Source organism: Nasonia vitripennis (genome assembly GCF_009193385.2).
Source record: "Nasonia vitripennis strain AsymCx chromosome 3 unlocalized genomic scaffold, Nvit_psr_1.1 chr3_random0014, whole genome shotgun sequence".
Lineage (NCBI taxonomy): Eukaryota > Metazoa > Arthropoda > Insecta > Hymenoptera > Pteromalidae > Nasonia > Nasonia vitripennis.
This window is the reverse complement of record NW_022279635.1, coordinates 362,769-374,820: the sequence shown is the minus strand read 5'-3', so window position 1 is coordinate 374,820 and position 12,052 is coordinate 362,769. Positions and strand designations below refer to the sequence as shown.

The window sequence follows — 12,052 nt, the reverse complement described above, 5'->3', positions numbered from 1 at the left end:
TCTAATTACTGTGTATGAATACGTATTATTGTGTATTTTAAATAATAATACTTTAAAATATCAATAAAATTTTTATAAATCTTATACGTATCATTATAATATTCGATTCTCTTATATTTCCAACCGTTCCATTACGGGGTCACGATTTTAGCAGTGTTCCATAACGGGGGACTTTTACCTTAAACGGGAATCCGCTAAATGATGGTTGCAGTCATAAATTTTAAAAACGTGTTAAAAGATTTGAATTTTGAAAATAATGTATATTTAAATATGAATATAAAATTATAACTGTTATTCTGTATTTGAAAATAAACATGTCTAATTTTGAATCGTAAAAATCCGCCAATTTTTAAAGTAGGTCTATAAATTTCTGTTATCCTAAATTTTTTTCCAGGTTGTTTATTTTTTCAATGTTTACCAATTTATCGTATACTGAATTCTAAGTTATTGTTTTCTAAAGAAAAATTTTGTATATTCTGATGTTTGATTGTAATTCTATGGTTTTTGTTAATAAATTTAATGAGAAAAAATTTTTTTTTTTTTGACTCAACAAATCCATTACACCAAAAAATCTATATACAAAATTCACCAGTACTTATGCATTAAAAGATCAATGGTTTGCTCTCTTCCAAGAGAAAGCTTTGTAAATAGTTAAATTTTCAGTTTCGCTGAAACTTTGTAAACACGTATTTTGAGGCGTTTGGAATTCAAATCATGAGTTTTAAGAAAATGTTTATGCGAATGGCTGTGTGCTATGTACACCGTCATATTTCTGGAACCACGAGGTGAACAGTAAAAAAAATTTGACATGCATTTGGGTTTTCTTTATCTTGACAACAGCCATTTTTATGGCTGTTTTGTAATTTAAAAAAAAAACATCCTTTTGGGTTTTTTTAAATGATGTAATTTCTGCAATAAATTCGGTACTAATGCTTCTAAAAGACTACAACTGACTGCTTTTTCTCGAAGATTTTTCAGATTTACCGTTTCGTTCAATTGCTATGATATGGTGTTTTTTTTCAAGTCATATCTTCAAAACTAAATTACGGTATGTTTTGGAACAATCATGATGGTAAAAGATTATAATGTCTAATTGCTGTCAAAATTTAAAACCATTTTGGTGATACGTTTAGCTAATAAACAAAAAACTTAAAAAATGGATTTTCTGTATTAACTTAAAATTTTAGGACAAGATAAACTTTTTTTTTTATAAAGGTTCATTTTTTGCGCAGTTCTTGAAATTTTATGATATTTAAAATATTTTGTAACGGTTTATCTTTCCCCGAGAGACTGGACAGTCAGTCGGCTCCAGGATCTGGATAGGGGAAAGGGGCAAAAAAGAGTCTATTTTTATATTATTAACAATAATAAAGTATATTTCTAAGTTAAACAATAGTATTTGGAATCAGTTGTTAAATCCCGGCTGAAACAGAAATCAATTATGCGTCTCGTTAAAAATACTTCGCCTTCACAAGTAAAGTTGTTTAAACTAACGCGGTTAACAAATTATAAGAATATCTACAAGCTTTCGTTACAATAATGATTCGGCGGGTGCGGCATCGGTGTATCGGTTTGGTGACGGTATTACGTGTGTGTCTATCTCCCGCTTTTCCTTGTAGTAACGTGTGCGCACGATACTACCTGGAGTGGAGCTCGAGTAGAACTGCCCGTTGCGCCGCGCGGTCCGCCTGATAAAGGCGTGCGGCGCAGATGTGTATAGGCGCGTTCACGGCGCATCGCCGCTGAGTCGCTCGCCATGCCAGTAATCAAGGCAGGATAGATAGTGGCGAAATAGGGAGGCGTTGGCTCAGTGGTAGCACGCCTGCCGAGAGATCTCGGGGACGCTGGTCTCGATTCTCGGTCCCAGCGCTCCTTTTGTGATTTTCTCCTCTCATCGTAAAGTCTCACCTTTTTTAATGCATTATTAAAATAATAATGCATTATTAAATTAATAATGCATTATTACATTAATAATGCATTATTAAATTAATATTTAATAATGCATAAACAATACATTAGATTAAGAAACAATATGTTTGTTTAAAGAAACCTACGTGACAATGTATCGACAGCCTCCTCTAAGGATTGCCACCTTGCCGTGCAGTACATGTTAGACCGGCCAGAGGACTCCTCTGGTTGATTTTGCGGCGAATCTCGGACCCGGTCCCGGGGAGAGAGAGTGAATATTTGTCTGATTCCCTGGAAAACGGGCTCTCACATGTATGTGGAACTCCGTAGAAAGGGCTCTCACTCGAGTGCAGGATCCTCCTAAAAAAGGGTCTCCCTGCTTCGGACTTTCAACAGGCCTGGGGGCGAGACTCATTTAACTCTCCTCGTCTCAGAGGAAGGAGAATGAAAACTTCCTGGCAGACCAACTAGAGGCTAGGAGCAATTCCCAACCAGGCGAAGGCGGTAGTGCTGGTTGGGAAACACAACCCATAAACACACATGTTACACCTCAACAATCACACACTGCAAACCCCAAAGCTGCCCCCCGGCACGTATGTCCACCAGGATTACTCGAGAAAGGCTGACTGCGTCAATCCGAGGGTACCGTAGACAAACTATGTTGTTTAGCGCTTGGGTACAGGAGCCCGGGTCAGCCTAACCAGAATGACCTGGCTACCCTATGAACCGACGAAAAATCCCGCTTGACCTAACAGTGCCGGTTGATAACCAAATAGGGCTATGTTGGGTCGGGGTAGGGGGGGGGGGCTGCTAAGGCCACGAGTGTTTGTGGTGGGTAACTTGCACGGGGGCTGACTGGTCTGGGAAATGGGGGCGCGGGCGGGGCTCTCGAAGACAGTAATCACGCCCAGGAATGGGCCCCTGAGAACCGTTCGCAAAAATTCATTGAGCCGGTAGCCCAGATGAATTCGCCAGAGCTAGGCATAAACGTCTCGTCCGTAGTAGAGGAGATAGAAGAAGATGGGGAAGCTCAGAGATTGTGCTACCCACCGAAGCCAATAGCTGGCCGCGTGAATTTCGATGTATACCTCGTACGCCGTGTTCTTTTAGTGATAGTGCGTCAAGGTGGTCAGATTCCTCCTCCGGGAGTTTTGAGTCGTTGAGCGTTGCGCCAGTCGAGTCCTCCCAGGTCGAGCAGATCGAGAGCCCATCGTATCAGACCTCAGCAGTGGAAGTTACTGCTGGAGTCCTAGGAGGGTGTGGGATTGACATAGAGTCAGATCAAGACGCGGAAGATCCAGACGATCCCAGGAAATTCTAGCGGATCATGTTAGGAGAAGACTGTTACACGGCCTTGTTCGACACCGGAGCAGCGGTATCACTCTTAACAGCAGAAGTAGCAGAGCATTTTGGATCGCGACTGGACCCTGGTGTTACGACGATCAGATGTTACGATGGCACGTGGTCCCCGGCGAAAGGAGTACTGTCGATGAGACTAGATGTGAATTGGGTAATAGAGTTTGTCCCTAGAGTGCCACATAGTAGAACAGTCGAGACACAAAATCATCTTGGGTATGGAATTCACGAAGAAATGGAGCATTGAGTCGGTGTTATGGAAGAACCAGTGGCGGATGCGCGAAGGTGGATGGCGCGATTTCTGTAGAAAGGCCGGGACAGCAGAAGAAATAATTGCGCACGCTAGATATGCCAAGCAGAGTACCACAAAATCTTACAGTTTGCGTAGCGACAAGTTCCGCTATTAAAAGTGCAACGTTACAATAACACATAATGTCATTAAAATGTAATTAATACATAGATTAAGTAATATACAATTTTTTAAAAGTGTATTAGAAAATGGGGTGGATATAATGGGAGAGATATATCGATTAATAGAATTGACATCTTGTTTACAAATATATAGGTTGATAAAAAAGGTGTTAGGTAAAAAAGGGAGGCTAATTTCTCTTAAAACTTGGTTTGACAAAATTATAGCTATGCGAGAGCAAGAGAGAGAGAGAGAGAGAGAGAGAGAGAGAGAGAGAGAGAGAGAGAGAAAGAGAGAGAGAGAGAGAGACAGACAGAGAGAGACAGAGAGAATTATAATTGATTACGTAAGTGTAATTGATTTGAAATAAAAATCAATCAACGAAAAAGTACAAAAACTTTATAGAATTATATCTAAAGTAAAAACATTTCTAATATTAAAGCAATACATAATGTTAAAGGAAGCTACGTGCCAAAGAATTGGCAGCGGTTTCTTTTTTTTTTTGACATGCAGTTTATTGTGGGAAGGCATTTCCGTGCTTTCCGCGTCTAGAGGCCAAGCGACGCTTTCCCGTTGCAGATGGCGGCTAGCGAGCGACGCTTCACCACCCCCGCACAGCCGAAGTACGTCACGGGGAAAACCCAAGCCCCGAGTCCCAGCGGAGCGTTCCGAAGCCTTCCGAGCGAGCGGCGGCGGCAGCGTTCTAACCTACCTGAGCCCGCAGGGGCGCAGGGAGGGAGGAACGCCGTCGGCCGAGAGCGTCGGTTTGCAAGAGGGCCCGACGCAGGCGAGGAAGCAGATTGAGTCGGTCAGCCGACGAGCAACTACGAATGTAACCTTCAGTATAAAACCCTAGACAACTAAGCATCAATATACGAACTACAAACTACTGAGTGTTTCGAATCTCTATGGAAAGCCTGCCCATGCAATCCTTCCTTCCCACATTATGTATGAAATTAAGTAACTAATTATTCATATCTTTATGCTTTTCATGCAAGGTAAACCTAAATAACTATAAAAAATAAATTAAAATTATTCTATTCATGAGAAAATAGCTCAGATAGTAGGGTGATAGACTTTGGTAATTTTTTTTATATTTTTTTGTTTAATGTTCTTTAGCAAATAAACGTTTCTATAATACTTTTAGTTATGTTATAACATTGATTTCTGTTAATTACGTTAAATACAGAAATTCGATGAGTGATTTATCAAGTAATAATTAGCGCCAAAAAGTCACATGATAAATCACTCGAAAAATCACTTGAAAAATCGATCGGATTGAATTGATCGGAATTGGTTGAAATTGGTATTCAACTGACATTTTATGAATACGCACTATCTGGATTCGGACATCGGTCAGTCAAGTGATAGTGACCACCTAGAGCACCACTTCATTTAAAGGGCAGACAAGTACTTTGGGAAACATTACTTTGGTTCATCAGTTATCGGTTTTTTATTTCTATCAAAAATAGACATGTATAAGGCGAATCAGTATATAAGGTCATTCAAGTTATTATACTAACCAATTAATCACATAAGATACGTGCGATTATAACCCATTAAAACCGATTAAAATCAATTTGTACAAATTTCGATCGATTAATATCATGACGCCACTTGCGACCTGCGATCGAACTATACGCATTTATAAATGGAGCGTAGGGGAAGTATACAGTGGAGGAGAAGGGAGAGGCGCTATATATTCTTAGGTCCACCGCGCCTGACGCGGCGGAGGAAAAGTGACAAACGGCGACTGTCGAATTTGCGCATCCACACCTCGCGGTAGTTTCAACCAACGCCAAATAACTATTCAGGCATGTTGTTGGACTAAAAAGAATGTTTAAACAACAACACAAGTGTAAAAAAATTAGAATCTAAAACTTTTGAAAACTCATGATTAAAAACTTTAATTTTTTAGAGGGATTATGGTTAAACCGACACAAACAAATTAAGCTTAAGCTTAAACAAAGCTAAATTAAATTAATAAGCCACGCAAGCCTCCCGATAAACATATGCTACTTTCAGTTTTTCTCCATCAACGATGATTGTAGCGGCGCGGTCTACGTTGTTGCTTGGTATTCTTATGCACTCGGGTTCGAGTCCGAGTCTCAGCAAATTTTTTTTTTCTACTTGCCTTTAAAATATATAGTATACAATAATAACGCAATATGCCATTCTGCTTCTGCAATTATATTTAAATTTAGGTAAGTATACGGTACACAGGGGACCTGCAATGTATAGCTACCATTATTTATAGTTTTTTGTGTAAAGAAAAAATAAATTTAAATTATCTTATTAATACGATAACGTTTTATTAATTACATTGATATTAAAAAAAAATTATTAATTTGTATTCCTAAAATTCAAGAGGTTTCATTGTATACCTTTTTTCTTAATTGAATTGAAACCTTACCTAAATTGAAATATAATTGCAGAAGCAGAATGGCATATTGCGTTATTATTGTATACTGTATATTTTATCAGCAAGTGGAAAAAAAAATTTGCTGAGACTCGGACTCGAACCCGAGTGCATAAGAATACCAAGCGTAGACTGCGCCGCCACAATCATCATTGATGGAGAAAAATTGAAAGTAGCATATGTTTATCGGGAGGCTGGGATAGCTTTTTAGTTTAATTTAATTTTGTTTAAGCTTAAGCTTAATTTTTTCGTTTTAATGTAATTGTGAAAACGTTATCGTACTAATAAAATAAAATAAATTTATTTAAAATTGTATTTTTTCGTTACGCATAAAATAAAACTATAAATAATGGTAGTTACATATTGCACGTCCCCTACGTACTAAAAGAATAATGATATATATTTCTTATTGTTTTTACGCATTATAAATATTTTATAAGCAAATATAAAAAAAAGAAAATAAAAAAAATTTGCCGAAACTCGAGTGCATATAAATACCAAGCAACAACGATCGTCGTTGGTGTATGAAAACTGAAAGTAGCATATGTTTATCGGGAGGCTGGGGTGGCTTGTTAGTTTAATTTAGCTTTGTTTAAGCTTAAGCTTAACTTGTTTGTGTCGGTTTAACCATAAACTAAAAAATTAAAGTTTTTAATTATGAGGGTTGTTTTCATAAAGACGATCATGGGCGCTGACATTAAGGGCTTAGAGTTTAGTCTGTAATGGAGTTTATCGGTGATTGTTTATAAATATATCATTGTTTATGAATCATATTAACCGGGTAAGCCCGAATCCTTGACAGTTACCGCCGCTTATGTTATTTCTCCTCTAATGTCTGATATAACCATTGAAACTGATTAATGAACCATAGCATGTAGGTACCCCACCGATAGATGGCTATTACATGTCAGACGCGCTAGAGAGAGAGAGAGAGAGAGAGAGAGAGAGAGAGAGAGAGAGAGAGAGAGAGAGAGAGAGAGAGAGAGAGAGAGAGAGAGAGAGAGAGAGAGAGAGAGAGAGAGAGAGAGAGAGAGAAGAGAGAGAGAGAGAGAGAGAGAGAGAGAGAGAGAGAGAGAGAGAGAGAGAGAGAGAGAGAGAGAGAGAGAGAGAGAGAGAGAGAGAGAGAGAGAGAGAGAGAGAGAGAGAGAGAGCGAGCGAGCGAGAGAGAGAGAGAGAGAGAGAGAGAGAGAGAGAGAGAAATAAAGTGCCTTAGTCCAGGAGAAGAGCCTTCTTCTTGGTCCCCGACTAGCCCTCTCCTACATTGGTGACCTCGAGTGATTCTTCACGACAACGTAGCCACGGCATCTTCAATCTTCAACGAAAAGCAGCAGGTTACAGTGCACGCGTCTCCGCGACTCTCTCTAGCAACGGCGTCTTTGTCTCGCACGCTCGCGGACAAAGACACGCTGCGATTGCGTCAGATAACGCGCATCGCAGTACTTTCGTGTGTACGCTGGCACGCCGGCGCACACGAAGAGCCACAAAAAAATGTCGACATCAAACTTCCTCGACATGCGTCGAGCGCAGCAGCAACAGGTCGACAAGACCGCCGCCATTTTCTCCAAGCTATACGCGCGCAGGCACGCCGGCGCGTATAGACTTGTCGCAACTCGACGTTGCGCAACGACGACGGACCGCTGCAGGTTCTCTATTTTTTTCGTCGCTGGATACGCGTGAAGCCACCGACATCGGCGCCTTCACCGAGGGATTTTTATCAATCCTGTCTTACGTGAAGCCATCGACACCGGCGCCTTCACCGAGGGATTTTCATCAATCCTGTCTTGCGTGAAGCCACCGACACCGGCGCCTTCACCGAGGGATTTTCAGCAATCCTGTCTTGCGTGAAGCCACCGACATCGGCGCCTTCACCGAGAGATTTTCAGCAATCCTGTCTTGCATGAAGCCACCGACACCGGCGCCTTCATCGAGAAGTCCAACATCCCCTCCACAACGCAGCGGTAATATTCTTCTCATCATTTTGCGCGGCGATTCGCGCGGGAATCGCCATTTTATTTTATCAGCAGGAGTTCCAGTAGTTACTACTTCCGGACTGAGTTCCTCGGAAGCGGTACTACCTGGGCTTCATCAACGCGGCCGATCTGCAAATAAGCGTCAAGCAAGCGCGAACACGTTGAGTTCTGCAACAGCTCCTTTCGTTGTTACTGCCTCCCGGACTGAGCTCCACGCGGGCGGTACAGCAAGCAATCACGTCAGACTCTAGCGTATCCGCTGTTCTTGAACTAGCTTCAACAACAAACAAGATAAAGAAAACTCTCTAGCGGTGACAATCTTAGGTTAGGCGCGAGGCAGACAGACATTGCTTTGTTCATGTATGTACCTGCGAGTACATTTTAGTCATTTTAATAATTTTGTACGTCTGATCTGCACTCAAGGTTAGATTAGACACTGCGCCTCACCGCACATGAGTGAACATGACTTGCATTTACGTCTCAGATCGGGTAAGCAGGTTCCTAAATGATCCTTCCCTACAAGTCACGCCAACAAGAGGCTTACAAAATCCAGAAAAATGACGTTTCTGAGAACACCAATCAAGCCACAAAATACAGATGAAGACAACGAGACCCAGATCACTACATCGAGCGAAAGCCTACACATTCAGACTCCCCCAGTCACAATGATGGCAAATACAGATCAACCTGCAAACACATCAGGGTCAACAATCATTTTCAAAAATGCTAAATTGATAAGCACACTGAGAAAAATCTCATAATAAAATTTATTCTTGTTAGATTTCAGATATTATTTAATTATTATTAATGTTTAACTTAAGGTCGAAAACGCATTTTACGCACGCACACTGTATCAAAAAGTAATTTTTTTTTTTATAAACTAACACATCTTTTATTCTTATTTTTAATTTAATTCTTTAGATACTACTTCTCAAATATGTCTGACAATGATGAGCCAGAAGAAACCGTTAAAAAAAGATGTTTTTTGGGTTGTGCTATAACAGCTCCAATTATTTCTTTTACTGCCGATACCTTAGCATCTTCTATAGCGATTTTAGAGCAGAGAAAAAAGCATTCGCTAAAATATAGTGATATAGAACTGCCCAAGGAAATCGATGATAGTATTGGGTATCATTCAAAATGTCGAAGCAATTTTAATGCTTTGAAGATTCTTAGACATAAATAAGTTAAAAACTTTGACACTAGTCAACAACGCGCAATTATCGTTAAAATTCTTGACCAAAGACTGTTTCTCGTTGATTACTATTTTATCTCTAGAACTACCAGATCTGGTATTTAGACCCAAAAGACTGATGAAAGACAAAATTTGAAATTTTGACATTATATCATTCCAAAGTCCTGTTACAATGCCGCTACCCTAAGCGGGTCTTGGGCGTTGTCGTCCAGATCGGACGGATGGGTGCCTATCACCACTACACAGCGCGTCATTAGGTTGCGGATAGAGGAACAGCCCCTGAGAAGGAGGTTAGCTGCGAATAAATTGAATAAGCAGCCGCGGACAGCCGATAGGAACAGGCGTGGGTGTGATGAGCCCACACTGTCGAACGCATTCATCTAGAAACACTACGCAAGCACCACAACAAAAAACACTTCACATTATCTCTTATCTCTCAATCTATCTCTTTCATCACACATTACAAAAAATGGGCAAAAATCCTGCTGCCGAAGAGGATGCGGGACGATGACAACTGCCACGAAAGGGGATGTGTAGAATGATTCGTCACCTGGTCTTACGCGGTAACGATGCCAGCGAAGGCGCGCTGCCTTGCAGGGGGACGTTAGGATGCGAGAATGAAACCGTAGTGTGTCTGACGACGAGTTGACACTGTCCTCGTCAAAGTCGGAAAGCTCTCATACTTAGCTCTAGAGAGGTATGGGGGTTATCACCTCTAGAACGGTGGACTCACCTGCGATCGGAACAGGATCCGAAGCGCGCGGGTTTAACATACTATCATGACTCAAAAAAATCAAATCCGAACCAAAAGGGACTTAAGGGTCGGAACTTGGAATGTTCGTAGTCTATACAGAGCAGGCGCGTTTAAAGAACTCGTAAAGGAAGCTGATAGGTACAATCTAGATTTGGTAGCAATACAGGAATCGCGGTGGCCAGATGGCGGAGTACTAGCATCGGGTAACTTCACGTACCTGTATGGGGCCGGGAGTGGGGGATCTCTAGGCACCGGATTTCTCGTAAGCAAAAGCATCACACATTCGGTTAAAAGTTTCAAATCCGTCAATGATAGGCTATCATCGTACATCATTATCGAAGGCGAATGGTATAGATATGTATTTATTAATGTACACTGTCCTACGGAGGACAAAGAAGAAGAAGCTAAGGATCTCTATTACGAAACTTTAGAGCAGGTAATCGACCAGTTTGCGTCTTAAGACACAAGAATAGTATTAGGCAATTTCAATGCTAAAGAGGTAGGGAGGAAATGTTTAGGCCTACTATAGGGAAGGAAAGCCTGCACGAAGCCAGCAATGATAACGGTATTAGGGTCATAAATTTCGCGGCGGCAAAAGATCTTATAATCAAAACTACGTGTTTTAAGCACAAGGACATACACAAGGCAACGTGGACATCGCCGGACGGGGCCACACAGAACCAAGTTGATCATTTCCTCATTGAAAAAAGACGTCATACTAACGTTCTCGACGTAAGGGCTTACAGAGGGGCAGATAGCGACTCGGACCACTTCCTAGTAGTAGCCAAATTAAGAGCTAGACTAGTAGCGAATCAAAATAGTAAGCGAGCAAACAAGGTAGAAAGCTTCGATATTGAGAAGCTACGAGATAGAACAGAGCGAATTAGGTACCAGATAGAAATTAATAACAGGTTTCAGACACTTGAAGAAGCAAACACATCGCCGGAGGGGAATGACGAACCGAATATCTTATGGGGGGACATCGAAAAAACGGTAAAAGAGGCCGCGAACAAAGTACTGGGTAAAAAGAAAAAGCCAAAGAGCAAACCGTTTGACGAAGAGTGCGAACTCTGGTTTGAAAGGCACAAAAAGGCTAAATTAGATAGCTTACAAAATAGAAGCGATAGGACCGTAGAAGAGTATTCTAACGTAAGGAAACAGACGAGCGCGATCTACAGAAATAAGAAGCGGGAGTATCAAAAGAATCTTATTAGGAGAATAGAAACTAACAGTAAGGAAAATAACCCCCGCGAAATGTACAGAGGGATTAACGCCATCAGAAAGGGTTTTAGGAGTAGAGCGCAATTGATGAAGGACGAAAACGGGGACCTCGTAACAAATGACAACGAATTACTGTCGCTGTGGGAAAATTATTTCGATAAATTATTAAACGTGCACGAAAATAGCGAAGAATTAGGGGACGTAATTCACACTGCTGAACGTGGAGGAACCAAGCTACCAAGAAGTAGGCCGCGATTAAAAAACTAAAAAACAACAAAGCCGCGGGAAATGACTCTATACCAGCTGAGTTACTCAAATATGGGGGCGTCGAGCTCACTTTCAAAATCTATAAACTAGTATGTGCTATTTGAAAAAATGAAACAATACCCGAAAATTGGAAGGAATCTATCATTATACCGATTTTTAAAAAGGGGGATAAGACAGACTGCAATAACTATAGGGGTATCTCACTTTTAGCAACGTGCTACAAAGTTCTGTCAAACGTAATACAAGCTAGACTCACTCCATTCGCGGAAGATATAGTAGGAGATTATCAGTGCGGATTTCGGCACAACAGATCGACGAGCGATCAAATGTTTACCATAAGACAGTTGTTAGAGAAAAAGTGGGAATTTTGCGAAGCCATACACCAACTATTTATAGATTTTAAAAAAGCGTACGACTCTATTACGCGAAGCAAAATGTATCAAATTCTAGTACTTCTCGGTGTACCGAAAAAACTCGTGAGATTAATTCAAATATGTCTGAACGGAAGCACGGGAAAGGTCCGAGTAGGCGGTAATGTATCAGAACCCTTCAT

General features: G+C 40.8%; 1 protein-coding gene across 1 annotated transcript in view; it reads right to left on the bottom strand.

The window, feature by feature from the left end:
* LOC116417005 (signal peptidase complex subunit 3) overlaps positions 1-12,052 on the bottom strand; it is a 95,503-nt gene that overhangs the window by 78,244 nt on the left and 5,207 nt on the right. The window lies entirely within an intron of this gene.